Source organism: Hemicordylus capensis, chromosome 8, assembly GCF_027244095.1.
Source record: "Hemicordylus capensis ecotype Gifberg chromosome 8, rHemCap1.1.pri, whole genome shotgun sequence".
Taxonomy (NCBI): Eukaryota; Metazoa; Chordata; class Lepidosauria; order Squamata; family Cordylidae; genus Hemicordylus; species Hemicordylus capensis.
In genome coordinates this window covers 2,034,410-2,047,491 of record NC_069664.1, presented here as the reverse complement: position 1 = coordinate 2,047,491, position 13,082 = coordinate 2,034,410, and the positions used below count along the sequence as shown (strand labels likewise).

At 49.6% G+C, this 13,082-nt stretch overlaps 1 long non-coding RNA gene across 1 annotated transcript; it reads left to right on the top strand.

Annotated features, from left to right (window-relative positions):
• The first annotated feature begins 8,068 nt into the window (after positions 1 to 8,068).
• On the top strand, positions 8,069 to 12,154 carry LOC128333885 (uncharacterized). Its single transcript, XR_008311105.1, has 3 exons — positions 8,069 to 8,651; positions 9,810 to 9,881; positions 10,434 to 12,154. It is a non-coding gene; the product is annotated as an uncharacterized LOC128333885 (long non-coding RNA).
• The last annotated feature ends 928 nt before the right edge of the window (positions 12,155 to 13,082 follow it).

Genomic DNA, 13,082 nt, shown 5'->3' with positions numbered 1-13,082 from the left:
GTCCTTTGGTGACTTTCAGGTCAGTGCAACTCAAACTTATGCATGTTTCCCTGAGACTAATTGCACTGACTACAATATAACTTACTCAGAAGTATGTATGGGATATCTGGCCTTGTATTTCTTGTCCTTTGTGTTATGTAGAATGAGATTCCTTAATATGCACAATATGGAAGCGAAAAACAATTTTCTGATCTATGGGCACAATGTTTGCAGAAGAATCTAGTTCTTAGGTAGTTGGGAGGTCCTAGTGCAAATTTGCCATGAGTGATTTCTTTGATTCTGAAAGAGTTTTCTTATTAAGATGAAGAATTCTGCAAAATATGTTTTCTACTTTGAACTGTAGATTCATCTGGGTCAATTTTCACTCTGGCAATCTTATATGTTCCTGTTTTTCACTTGAGTTTTTCTATGTATTAGTATTAACAAAATTTTGTATTAGTATTAGTATTACTAATGCTTTATGTCTTAGTAATACTGATGTCTTAGTAATACTGATGTCTTAGTAATACTGATGTCTTAGTATTAACAAAATTTTTGTATGTTTGATAAATCATAGAAGAGAGTCATTATCCAGAAAATTCATCACATATGTTTTATATGTATGTATATGATAGCTTTCATGGTTATTTTAATTTGATCTTTTAATATGTTTTTATAGCTGTAAACTGCCTAGCGACTTTGGTAGTGGGTGGTATAAAGATATGTTAAATAAATAAAAAAAATGTATGGTTACTATTTGTATTTGGAGTCACTTGAACCATTAATGGCACAGTGGGGAAGCAACTAGAGAGCAGGAGGCTGTTGGTTTGACTCCCCACTGGTGTGTTTCCCAGGATATGGGAAACTCTTATATCGGGCAGCAGCGCTATTGAAAGGTGCTGAAACACTGCACAGGAGATGGCAACGGTGAACCCCTCCTGTGTATTCTACCAAAGACAACCACGTGGCTCTGTGGTTGCCAGGAGTCAACAACACCGACTCAATGGCACAAACTTAACCTTTATGTTACAATACGTTTGCATCCTGGTTTTGGGTTGAGGTTCCAGTTTGTTGTTTACTTCTGGTCTTTTTGGGGACTCCAAAAAGTTTCTATTAGCTTCTATTCTTGGAGATATTTTGGACTCCCGATTTGAGGGCAACTGTGTGAAAACAGCTTTTCAATCCAAGGTGTGTTCTTTAAGTTATTTGGTGAATGGATCATGTTGGCTCGCTGTAGCTAGTTGATTCTAGTTAGGAGGATAGGGGTGAGCAGGCTGGGAATGTCTTATGTAAGGAACAGCTCCTTTTGTGAGGATCTAAGATCTCATGTGTGATCATAAAACTGCTCAGGATGACCCAGTTAAATTTCAGGCCTTACCTATGCAAAATGGAAATTGCATTACATTCTATTTAACTTGGTTCTAAGTCAGATTCATTCTAAGGAAGGTGTTGTGGCACATAACCATTTGATATTCATGCAGTAATGAAGAGTGAAAATAATTGGCTGTATAAGTAGCGTTTGTCAGGTGCACAACTGACTTGTCCTAAGTCATGAGAATGCAGACTAAGCAGTCCCCTGGCCTGAGATTTTCCAGCATGTGATGGCTACTAGTGAGGGAACATTTTAGATTTAAAGACAGCACCTGTTATGTATGTTTCTGTTCTTTTCATTCTCTTCAACATTTATTCTCAACCCAAGGGAATTAGGCAAAGAGCAAACAAAGCCCATAGTAGAAATGTGTTTATTGTTAATAAAATTGCCATCTCTGGCAATTTTTAAAAAACACCTGAAAACCCATCTTCTCACCCAAGCTTTCCCAGCTTTTAAAAATTGTCTGTCTTTAATATAGAGATACAGCCTTCTTCAGAAAGCAGGAATCACACCTATCAGCTATTCAGAGAGGTACTGGAGACTGGATGTAGTCCTTACACTCGCTGATCAGCATGTTCATTGCATTCCAAATCCAGCATTGTGTATTAGTAACCCTCCTGCCGCCCCCGCCCCCCAGGTGCTATCTGCCTTGATAGTGGTTAGAGTGCTGGACTAGGACCAGGGAGACCCGAGTTCAAATCCCCTTCCAGCCATGAGACTTGTGGAGTGACTCTGGGCCAGTCACTTCTCTCTTAGCCTAACCTACTTCACAGGGTTGTTGTGAGGAGAAACTTAAGTATGTACACTGTTCTGGGCTTCTTGGAGGAAGAAGGGGATATAAAAAATGTGAATGTTACTGATTGCTGGCAGATGTGCTGCTTGAGCAATTTGCATCAGTGAAAGCAAGTAAGGTGCAGTTATAATTTTCAGGTAGTGCCATAATTTTTAATTAAAAGATTAATAAGCTTGACTTTTACTTTTCGAGCTGATATTATGGTGAAGTTATCTGAAAGATGGATGCCAGATATTTGGGGGGGGGGGCGCAATTTCAGTGCTTGCCCTAGGCGCTGTTTTCCCTAGATACGCCTCTGGTCACACCATTGGTCCATCTAGCTCAGACTGGTCTACACTGATTGGCAGTGACTTCTCCCTCAACCCTCCTCTCTGGAGAGGCCAGGGAGGAACCCTGAGACCTTCTGCATGCAAGCATGCAGCTGCTCTTCTCAGACCAGCCCCATCCCCTATGGGGGAATATCTGACAGTGCTCACACATGTCACCGCCCTTTCAAATGCAAAGCAGGGCAAGCCCTGCTTAGCAAAGGGGACAATTTATGGTTGCTACCACGACCAGCAATCAACCTCCAGATGAGCCAACCAATATCATTAGAACAAAAAGAGACATTTAACCAGCGGAGCATTCAAGTTTTTACATTTGATGTTACGCAAGTGTTCACCAGCTCTCTCTCGTTTAAGTTCTCAAGGTTTCTCCTTGCCAGTGCAAAGAACAGGGATACCTGATGACATAAATTACTGATTCAGAATTGCATATGGTGAAATGGAACAAAGTCTAAGCCTTCTGATGGGGTTGGTGAGCTCCTTGAGTTTGGAGGGTCTAGCGACAATTCCCACAGGGAAAGTGTCCCTGGGGAGGACCAGAAGCCAAAATGGAAAGGGACTGGTGTTTCACCAGAAGAGAGATCTCACCTTTGCCAAGCCAGTTGGAATGAATGCCAATCATTCTAGTGAGATGGGAGGCGAGATTAAGCTTGGCTTGGCCCCCATGGTGTAGGGCTGTGCAGAACCGCTTCTATTCGAAGTGGCCTGGCCCCCCCAAGTGGGGTGACAATTGGTGATCCAACTGGTTCTGCACACCCCTACACCCTGGGCGCCAATCTAAGCCTCATATTGCCTTGGAATCGAACCGAGCCCAGTTCGAGTTGAAGTGGTTTGTCCCGAATCAATGGCTCGAAGGGCCAGGCAGCCACCATCCTCTGCCTCTGGCTCCTGGAAGAAGAGAGTGCCTTCCTTGTGGCATGGGTGCGGCTTCCTGCTTGTCTTGCTGCCTTGCTCTGTGGCTGCTGCTGGTCTAGACAAGCCCGGGAGCCCTTCCCTGCCGGCCGAGTAAGGGTGTGCAGGACCGCTTCCCCCACAAAAGAGGAGGCCGGTCCGGGTTCGAACCGAGTTGAGCCCAGCTTGGATTGAACCAGTTCGAAGGTTCTGAGCTGGCCGCGGCAGCCATTTTGTGGGGCGTGTTTACAAAAATCCTGCCCTTGCTGTTGGTTTTCGGCCACTGTCTTCTGCTTGGCTGGCGGTCGCCTTTCTCCTGGTTGGCGGGTTGCCATTCAAAGCAGAGTGTGGTCCCATTGCTGGTGGGGGAGGGACGAGGGAGGGGGAGCACAAAGAAGGGAGTTTCAGGACGTCTTTCAAGCCAGGCCGCGCCTGCCTGCCTTTGCTCACCCTCTGGCTTCCGAGGGAGAGCTCTGGCTGTGCTGCTGGCTTGGTTGCTTTGCCTGTTGCTTTTGCGGAGGACCCTGCTCTCTGCCCTGCTGCAACCCCTGCCCCCTCGACCCCTGCTGCTTCTGCGGACCCCTCTGGATTGCCTTGCTGTGGGCCTTTTTCTGTGGGTTACTCCAATCTCATGGGACCACCTTGCTGTCCCTGCTCTTCTTCATTACCTCCGTTGGATTACCTTGCTGCGCCTGCCTTGTAAAAATAAACTACCCTCATGGGATTACCTTGCTGTGGCAGCCTTTTTGCGTTTCTCCCCTCGTGGGATTGCCTTCCTTGCTGTGGATTGCCTCCTTGCATCAGATTCGCTGGGGAGAGGTTGCCCGTGTTCTCCCTCTCCCTGGTGGTGGCCCCTCGGAGTGAAGGAGATCATGAAGAAAACAGGGAGGGGTGGACCTGGCGGGGCCCTCAAGACCGAGGGGCCCGGGTTCTTTGCGCCCATCCGCTCAGTTATAGCTACACCCCTGGGTGATTCTTCCCCTCCCCCCATTTTGGGATATTTGGCTGGTTAGTTTGGTAGTTTGGTTCTTTGGGGTTTATTGCTTGGGAAGCTCTGTGCGTTTGTTTTTGTAGGGCTTTAAGTGGGTGAATTGGTTGTTAAAGGGCCTTCGGTGTAGTTTCAGCTTCAGTCTTGGTTGGTTTGTTGTGCTTTTGGTCTTTTAGTTGGTTTCTTATTGGGTCTTTTTAGTGGGTATAGTTATGGTTTCTTTTCAATAGGGCCACGTTTGTGGGAAGGAATGTCCTGGAGGATGCAGGGCAGGGCTAGGAGTAGGGGTGCGGGCAGAGGGGGGGGGCGGGGTGATGCTGGTTTGGGGTGTGGGCAGTGAGAGGGGCCTACTCCCCAAGTCGTCAGTGTCCCCCTAGAGGCCGTGGGGCACAGGCTCACATTGGGAGTGACGCCTGCTCCCACAGCACGGCCCGCTATGGCGGCTGAGGTGGAAGCAGCACACTCCTACCAGGGAGGTCGTGAACCAGAAACCGGCACTTGGAAATGGCCTTGATGATCCCCGTGGTGATCTAATGGAATGGAAGGCTGCGTAGTAGGCTAACAGAAGCAGAGAGTGGTGCAAGCAGCTAGATGAAGTGTCAGGATGCAAAGTTTGTTCTCTGCAGGTGGTCAGGGAACACGATATTCAGAATTGCTTCTAAACAACACAAAAACAATTCTTTAAAGGTTCCCCAAGTAGAGCCCGGTGTAAAAAGGCGTTTACTTTATTCAGCTCTTTTAGCGACACAGTTGTCCATGCCCAAATTGGTATCTGCCAATAATTTGGAACGATGATATTCAGAATTGGTTCTGAATTTCTTTCCCCCCACTGAGCATATTCTGGTGTAAAAAGTAGTGCATTCATCTACTGTGCTTTCAGTGGCAAGATTGTGTAAGCAAAATTTGGTATCTGAAGCTGGTCCGGAAGGATGACTTGATTTCACACAAACCAACCAACCAATTGCTCAAAATATATGTCTCATTAGATTCAGCACAAAAGAGGCGATTTCATTGCCAAAAGTAACAATAAATTTCTTTCTCACAAACCACAGAAATGTTATGATTTTTTTAAAAAAAACCCTCTGCAAATTTAAGACCAGAGTTAAGGTTACCTCCTTGTGGTTCAAGCACCGCAAAGTTGTGAAATTGGAAACTGATGCCGATGCCTTAACAAGCGTGCCCCGACGTGATCAGTAAAGGATCCTGGGAAACAACACCATTTGTGCTTTCTTCCCACTTGCCCTCCAGCACCCACACCTTTCCTTGGTCTTTGAGGCCCATGTCAAGATGGGGATGAGAGAGTGCCGGGCACCAGCAAAGATGCCCCCCAATGCCCTGGTCCCGGATGGCCTCATCGAGCATCTGAGCCTGACTGTATTGCTAGGAAAATCCCCCTGTGAGTCGACTGGTAGCTCTTTGTTGCTTATGTCATGAGTCTGCAGGATGGCAGGCTTCCACAGCTGGGAGGGTGGCTCTTCTATTGCCCTTCCTCATCCTGACTCCCCACAGAGGAGGTTTTATGGAGCAAGCCTGCAAATGAGAGCACCTTCCCAAGTGTGTCCTGACTTCAGGGTGAACTGATGCCCCCTACCTGGCTTGCCTTTCTTCTGTCAGGGACTGTAGAGTCAGAAGATGCGAAGAACTGTACACAGCCCCATAGGCTATAGAAGAGGCTAGAGTCACGAATGTCTTCTATGGCCTGTGGTCCTTCTGGTTCTGAGAGGACTGGATTGGACTGCTGTGTTTGCCAGCTCAGCTTCCACCGAGAGCTTGCTGAGTCGCCTAGTCAGATATTCCTGAAAGGAACCATGTCCTGAAAGCTGAGATGCCCGAGAAGGCAGGACAGGACCATGACAGTATGGGGCATCTGTGCTGGTGCCAAGCACTCCATCCTCCCATCTTGAGGTGGGCCTCAAAGACCAGGGGCAAGTGTGGGTACGTGGAGGGCAGGTGGGAAGCGAGCACAATCGGTGACGTTGCACCACATCCTCACTGATCACGTGGCACATCTGCCAATCAGGCTCCAATTTCCCCACTTGGTGGTGCTTCAGCCACAATACCAGTCCTTAGGGGGATGCAGCTCCTCCCCAGTGGCCTCAAAAGCACTTCAGGAGGGACGGGGGAGGGCATGAGCCTGGCTCTCTGGCTGGTTGTGTGACGGGGTCACTGAGGTTTCTTCTTCCAGACATGGCTTCATGCTGCGGGGTATCTGAAGAGCGAATCTGCTTCGCAGCAGATATGCAGCTGATTAATTCGGGGGATTAAATGGACCGTTCACCTAGGGTCGGCTCCTCGCCGCATTCCCTGCGGATCTTTTTCCTGGGTGAGGGGGAGAAGAGAGTTCATATAGCTCCCCTTTGCCATCCCCCCCCCACCACACACACACACTCCCGGTTTGTTTCCATGCCAGAATTTTATTTGCTGATGAGAGAAGCCTGGTCCCCCAGAGGGACCATTAGCACCTGGGAATCTCTTTGGCCTCACCTGCACAACTCCCATAGCAAGGGAGACTTGGTGGGTTTGGGGCTGGATGCATAAAAAGGAGGAGAAATGGAAGTGCTCTTAGAACCCGAACAGCCTCATCCTGTATTCCGTACTCAGAAGTGATTCTCGGTGGCTGACAGCCAGACTCAGTTATTCCTGAGCAGTCGTATTGAAACCAAGTATTTATTATTATTTCCATTTCTCGCCTGCCCTGCACCCTAAGGTCTCAGAGCGGGTTACAATCAAACCAGCCTAAAACATAATTAAAGCACAACCCCATAAAATGAAAAATACAGTCAAGAGAATACAGGGCCGGAGAGGGGAAGAACCGCTCCATCTTGACATTCAGAGGCTCTCCTGAGTCGCACTCTTCCGCAAGCGATTCTGGATGTCAGACACTGTGTGGAAGGGCACTTAGTCCATCTGTCACAAACCCTTCTCACCCCTGCCGCCACCCTGCAACGCTCACAATTGCAAATAGTGCCAAAGAGCATCAGGGCATATCAGGGGGAGGGGAAAAAGCCCCGGAAAATAGAGGATATTTTAACCCTGGACATAATTCGGGTTAAGCTAGGATGCCCAGCCCTAATTGGGGGGAAACCAGAATCGTTTGTGAACTGGTCCCTGATAGCCCACTGCCACTTGGGGGTAAATCCGGCGGAGATGTGAACTCGCACCCTCCATTCCGGAGGAGATGCAGGCTCAAAGCCGTGTGTGTCAAAGTCCCTGGGTCAAAGGATCCGAGGCTAGTTAGTCCTGGGCAGCCACAAGCTGGGGGTCTCCCTCCCTCATCGTTCATCGTCCAAACAACCCAAACAACCTCTCTTTCCTTTCCTTTCCTTTTCAGGAGCAGAGGAGGGGAGACCTGGTGGGAGGAAGGCCATCACCTCCAGCAGCCGCGATGTGGCCCGGAAGCTGCTGCTGCCTCCCCTGGTGGTGCCTGGGGCCACCCGTTCCCTTGATGGCCCAGCCCCTGTGGCTGGACCACCAACGGAACGGGTGAGGAGGCCTCCAAAAAGATCTAAGAGGCCTCCCCAGGAAGCCCAGAGCACCCAGGGGGATCCGGCACGGGAGGGCAGCCCACCAGCCCTCCCGCGGAGGATCAGGGCCACTCGGCGGGAGGCCAAAGCCCCGGGTGGGAGCGTGCCTTCTGGGGAGAAACTCATTCCCCACCTGGGGGAGGGGAGTCTCCCCAGAAGGAGGCTGGAGGCGGCGGCGGCGGAGCGGGCAAAAACACTTCAGCCCATCCCCAGGAGGAACCTGGTCCTTGGGGAGCCTGGGAAGGACTTCTTCCCACTGGGGAAGGGCCGTCCTTCTGGCTTGTCCGGGGAGACGGCTCCTCCCCAGACTTCTTTAAAAAACCACCCCCGGAAGAAGGCCCTGACCGCGATGGGCCGGCCTCTGCTGAAGCCCTTACCATCATCCTGGCATCCGCCAGAGGCTCAGCAGAGGCCCGACCTGTTGCCAGCGCTATCTATCCGAGCGCTGAGGCTCCCCAAGGCAGAGCCAGCCCCTTCCTCCTGGGGGACTCCGCCGCTCCCCTCCGGCTCTGTGGCCCATCCACCGCCACCACGCTCCTGCCCGAAGACACGCCCTGGGGGAGAGAGACCACCACCTGCTCCTCCCCTGGGGTCGTGTCTTATGGTGCGAGGCCTCCGCGCACGGCCTGATCCTCCGGTGCCGGGCAGCAGCGGTGGAAGGGTCCCACCAAACACACCCTGCGCGCTGCTGGAGGGGGCCTTCCACTAGGTCTCTCCAACTCTCCCTGCCATGGTGAAGGGGCCTGGCCAAAGAATGAAGCCTCATCGGCTGTGGTTGAAGGTAAGCCCTGGAAAAAATTTCCTATGGTCTTCTATCCTTCGTTTGCTATCATGCCACACAAACAAAGACTATTGGGACTTCTCTCCTCTCCTCTCTGTCCTGCAGGTTAATCTTGCTTTCCTCTTTTCCGGCTTCTTTCTTCTTCTCCCTCTTCACTCCCCATCTGACACAACTCCCCAACTCAGACACAATCCCACCACATATGTTTATAAGAGCCTAACTCCATACACCCTCTCCAACAGTTGACATTAGAGATGTTTTTTATCTTCGCCAACTTCCTTGGGGCCATATGCCATTAAGATAATATTTTAATCTGTTGCTCCCATATTCTAACATAACTTGTCCATTTTAAAGGTTTATTTAACTTAACCCAATTGATTGAGTCTATACAATTTCCTGTATCCTGTTCCCAGGAAGGTTTTATTCCTAAAAATGAGAAAGCATCAAACAATTTTGTTGAAACAAAATTCAACAAGATATTATATAATTTTGAGGTAGCTCCACAGGGGTTAACTAATAACTCTTCAGACAGCTGCTCAAATGTGACCAAAGAGTGAGTTGCAGCCATTTTAAACTCAGAATATTATAACTGAATTATTTCTATAATTGTCAATAACAAAAATTTATCATTCACTGAAGTTAATCAATCTATCCTTTTAATCAATCGATCTTTGGCAAATTTGAGGTCCTTGAGTAGAAATCCTTTAGAGATCCAATTTTCTCCTCAATGCCACCAATATTCTTGTGAACAGGACACATTTGCGGATATATATGTCTTCATTTCTAATAAGGGTGACATCACTGGAAGCAACTTATTTTGCCATTTTTTGGCTTCAAGAACGTGTCCTCCTGTATCCCAGCACCCACCGCCACCCCCACAGCCCACCAGGCGTGGGATTGCTGTAACCAATCAGAAAAGCTGGGGAAATGACGCTCAATGAAAGCCCTTCTGTTAACAGAAGTGTGTTGAGGCCCCATTAGCCAAATCCCTGAAGAGATCAGTCAGAGGGCCAGCACCAGAGATGCTTTCCCTCATGACCGAATGTCAGTAGCACTCTGGAAGCAGGAGGGTTTCACTCCCCACCCTTAATGGACCATGCAGCTGGGAAGCAACAGCAAGAGAGAGAATTTCATGACTGTCTCTTTTCTTGCTTTTAGTTCCGTCGCTCCCCTGGAGGAACTGGAGACGTATCCAAGGGACTTGGACATTGGCCTGGTCTCTCCCAAGAGGTAATATCTTGGGGGTTCTGCTCCAAATTGGCTCCTTCGCTTCCCCACTACTGACCAGCAGTGCTCTTACCTCTGGACTTTGGGGTCGAAGTCCGGGGCCTCCACACCTCCTGGGGCCCCCCAAATCCTCTTTAGTCTGTCCAGGGTGATGTGGTTTGTGCCCTCGAGAACCTACATGTTAAAAATGATGCTTAACTTGCAGTGGGGGGGGGCCCTCCAAAGACCTTTAGGTCCAGGCTCCGAAATGACCTAGGTGCACCTCTGCTGTGGACTGACTGAACCTCTGCAGGGGAGGTTTGCGGTGCTGCGCTTGCAGAGGATGTCAAAGCGGATGGGTGTGGCCAGCAGATCAAAGCGGAAACCCCTCCGGAGGCTCTTGAAGTAACAGTGCAATGAGCCAGCAATTAAATAAGGTATTTAGGCAGTCCCCACTGATGGCGATGACTCTCTCATTCCTCTTTCAGAGGTCATTTCTGCAGGTCCCCTACTTGACACTGATGCCAGGTGCAGCCACATCTAATGGAGATGGGTTTTTCCTTCCTCTTGTTGCAGACTCTCCAGCAAGATCTCCAGTGACTCTCTGGCAGAAGACCCGACTGCTGCTGGAAGGTGGGACAGTTTATGGGTGACCCCCGCCCACAAAGCAATGGGACATATCAGACTGTGGATCTTCCCAAGGCTCTGAGTGTTGTGATTCTAGCATTTCGTTCTGAGCGTCATCAATGGCACCGTTGGTGAAGAGAAGTCCTAAGGAACTGTGGCTCACATCAGGACAAGAAGAAGAGGAGAGATGTAGCACAGCCCCAGCGTCTGGATGGTCAGCTCTGGCAAGGGGTCAAGCCTCTGCTGAGCTGATGGCAGCTTCCAAGATCATCGGGGTCAGGGTCTTCTTCCTCGGGATGGTATTTGAAGAGGACTGGAGAGGAACCTTCTCCCTGGAAGGATGGTCCTGCGCCTGTGGGAAGAAGCCCCACCCAGGCTTCCTAACATGTGATAGACCTGGATTAAGTTAGCAGGGCAGGGCGGGGTCAGAGTTCTAATCTTTGGACCTTGCTATGCCTGTGGCACCCTTGCTGAACTCTCTTTGCTACTCCGCTTAGCTACTCCGCTTAGGGGCAGTTCCGTGCCCCCTTGATCCCCTTCCCCAGCCATGACCCATTCAAACTTGCCTGGCTTCAAAGCCTTGTAAATAAATGGAGAGGACATTTTCCTAGCTGCCAAGATGAAGGAGAACTGGTCCAAATGGCGATCCAAGTTGAGGTGCTTCCTGGCAACTTGACCAAATGCTAATCCCGTTCTGGAAGCTTCAGAGTGAAGCTAATCTGCTTCACTCATCATAACTGATTGCCACCTGCCATGAGATGTGGCCGTCCCATCGGGGTCAGGGTCTCCTTCCTCTGGATGGATGGCTGTTGAAGAAGCCCGGGGAGGAGCTGGCTCCCTGGACAGGCCAGGAGGACGGTCCTGCCCCACTGGGAAGAAGTCCCGCCCAGGCTCCCCGAGGTCCAGGCTCCTCCTGGGGATGGGCTCTAATATCTTGGCGCGATCCACCGCAGCCTCCAGCCTCCTTCCCAGGCAGGGAAGGGGAGACTCATGAAGAAGGCATGAAGAAAGGAAAGGAAAGTTATTCCGAGTGGTTTCTCAGCTTTATATGCTGCCAAAATTCACATCTCCAGGAGGTTTACATGATAAAAGGAATCTCTAGGTGGTTTGCATAGACGCTTTGCATTCTTACTTGGACAAAAGCAGGCCTCAGAATTTCAGAACTGCAAATGTTAAGTATGTTTACCATGAAAGATGGTGGCGGGTGGGAGGTGGGGGGAGACACACCGCTTGTGGCTGCCCAGGACTAGCTCTTCTTGGGAATAGCTGGGCCCTCAAGCAAAGAGGTGGGTTCCGGTGAGGCCTGCTTGGTACTGGCCCCAGGCACCAGGGCAGGCGGCAGCAGCAGCCTCTGGACCACCATGTGGTTGCTGGAGGTGATGTGCCAGATCTTCTCCCAGATCTCTCTTCCTGCGCTCCTGATAGGAAAAATAAGTTGTTTTTATTGTTCATACCTGTATATGCTGCCAAAATTCACATTGCAAGGTGGTTTACTTTTCCCCTTCGAATTTGTTTGGATTAAGAGCAAATAATATGCAACCCTTTCTTTCATTTGTTGTAATTCTGGTGTAGAACTGTATTTTCCCTCTCCCCCCACCTTGGCTAATGCAATAGATTTATGTTTTTGACTGAAGACAAATTCTTCTATTTGAATTTGTGAGAAAATAAAAAGACAGTAAAAACATTCAGTCTTTGCTTTTATCAACCACAACGTTCCAGGGGCACAAAGAAGATGTAATTTGCTTAATAACCTTTGGAGATCCAGAAGAAATGTGCTTGAATATGCTGGGAACAATAGTCATGTTTGGAGGAGCATTATTATTTCTGCCCACTGTCATAATACTTGGACTCCAGTCCAATGGGCTCTAATCCAATGAGGGAAAGGTTGGCTTCGGCTCTTGTGCCACCTTCAAAAATGGGAGTCGGGGTTGGGGTTTTTTGGCCCTGAATCCGATCTGTACTTAATTGCAGTGGGCTTGGGGGCCTCATTCTAAAGACTGGCTACTGCTCAGACTGTGGATGAAAGTTCACAGGAGCATACAGGGAAGCTGTGCATCCTTCCTGTCCTGGGAAGATGCGAGGGACCGCCTAGCCAGGGGTGGTCACTCCAGGACTTGAGAACTCTGAGGCTGCTGTAGTTCAGCTGGTCACCATGTGGGGCAGCACTGTGCAGGTCCTTAGATTCCCAACATTAACCCAGACAGCTCCTCCTGATGCAGAGTTGACCAGTCTTTCTAGGTAGAGGCTGGGGAAAGTTTTGAAATGGGTCCAGATACTGAGAAGAGTGTTGAAAGTATCATGCTCAAAGTAACATAGTATGGTGGGAAACAGGGCAAGAGATGCACAGAGAGTCACAGCAGCTCCTCAGGCACTGCACTGTCCTGCTAGTAAGACTGGAAATGCTTTCCGTGGCTTTCAAGAAGAGTTTTGCTTCCTTTTCTGATGGCTTTGCCTAGGCAGGCTGGGCTGAGAGAATTCCGTTGGGCAGTGTGGAAAAAAACCTGAGCAGAACTCTGAAGCCAGGAGAACTGGAGTGGGCAGTCTGAAGCTTCAGCACCATGGAGCACCCTGAGGGTAGGGCACCATGGAAAGACCCCA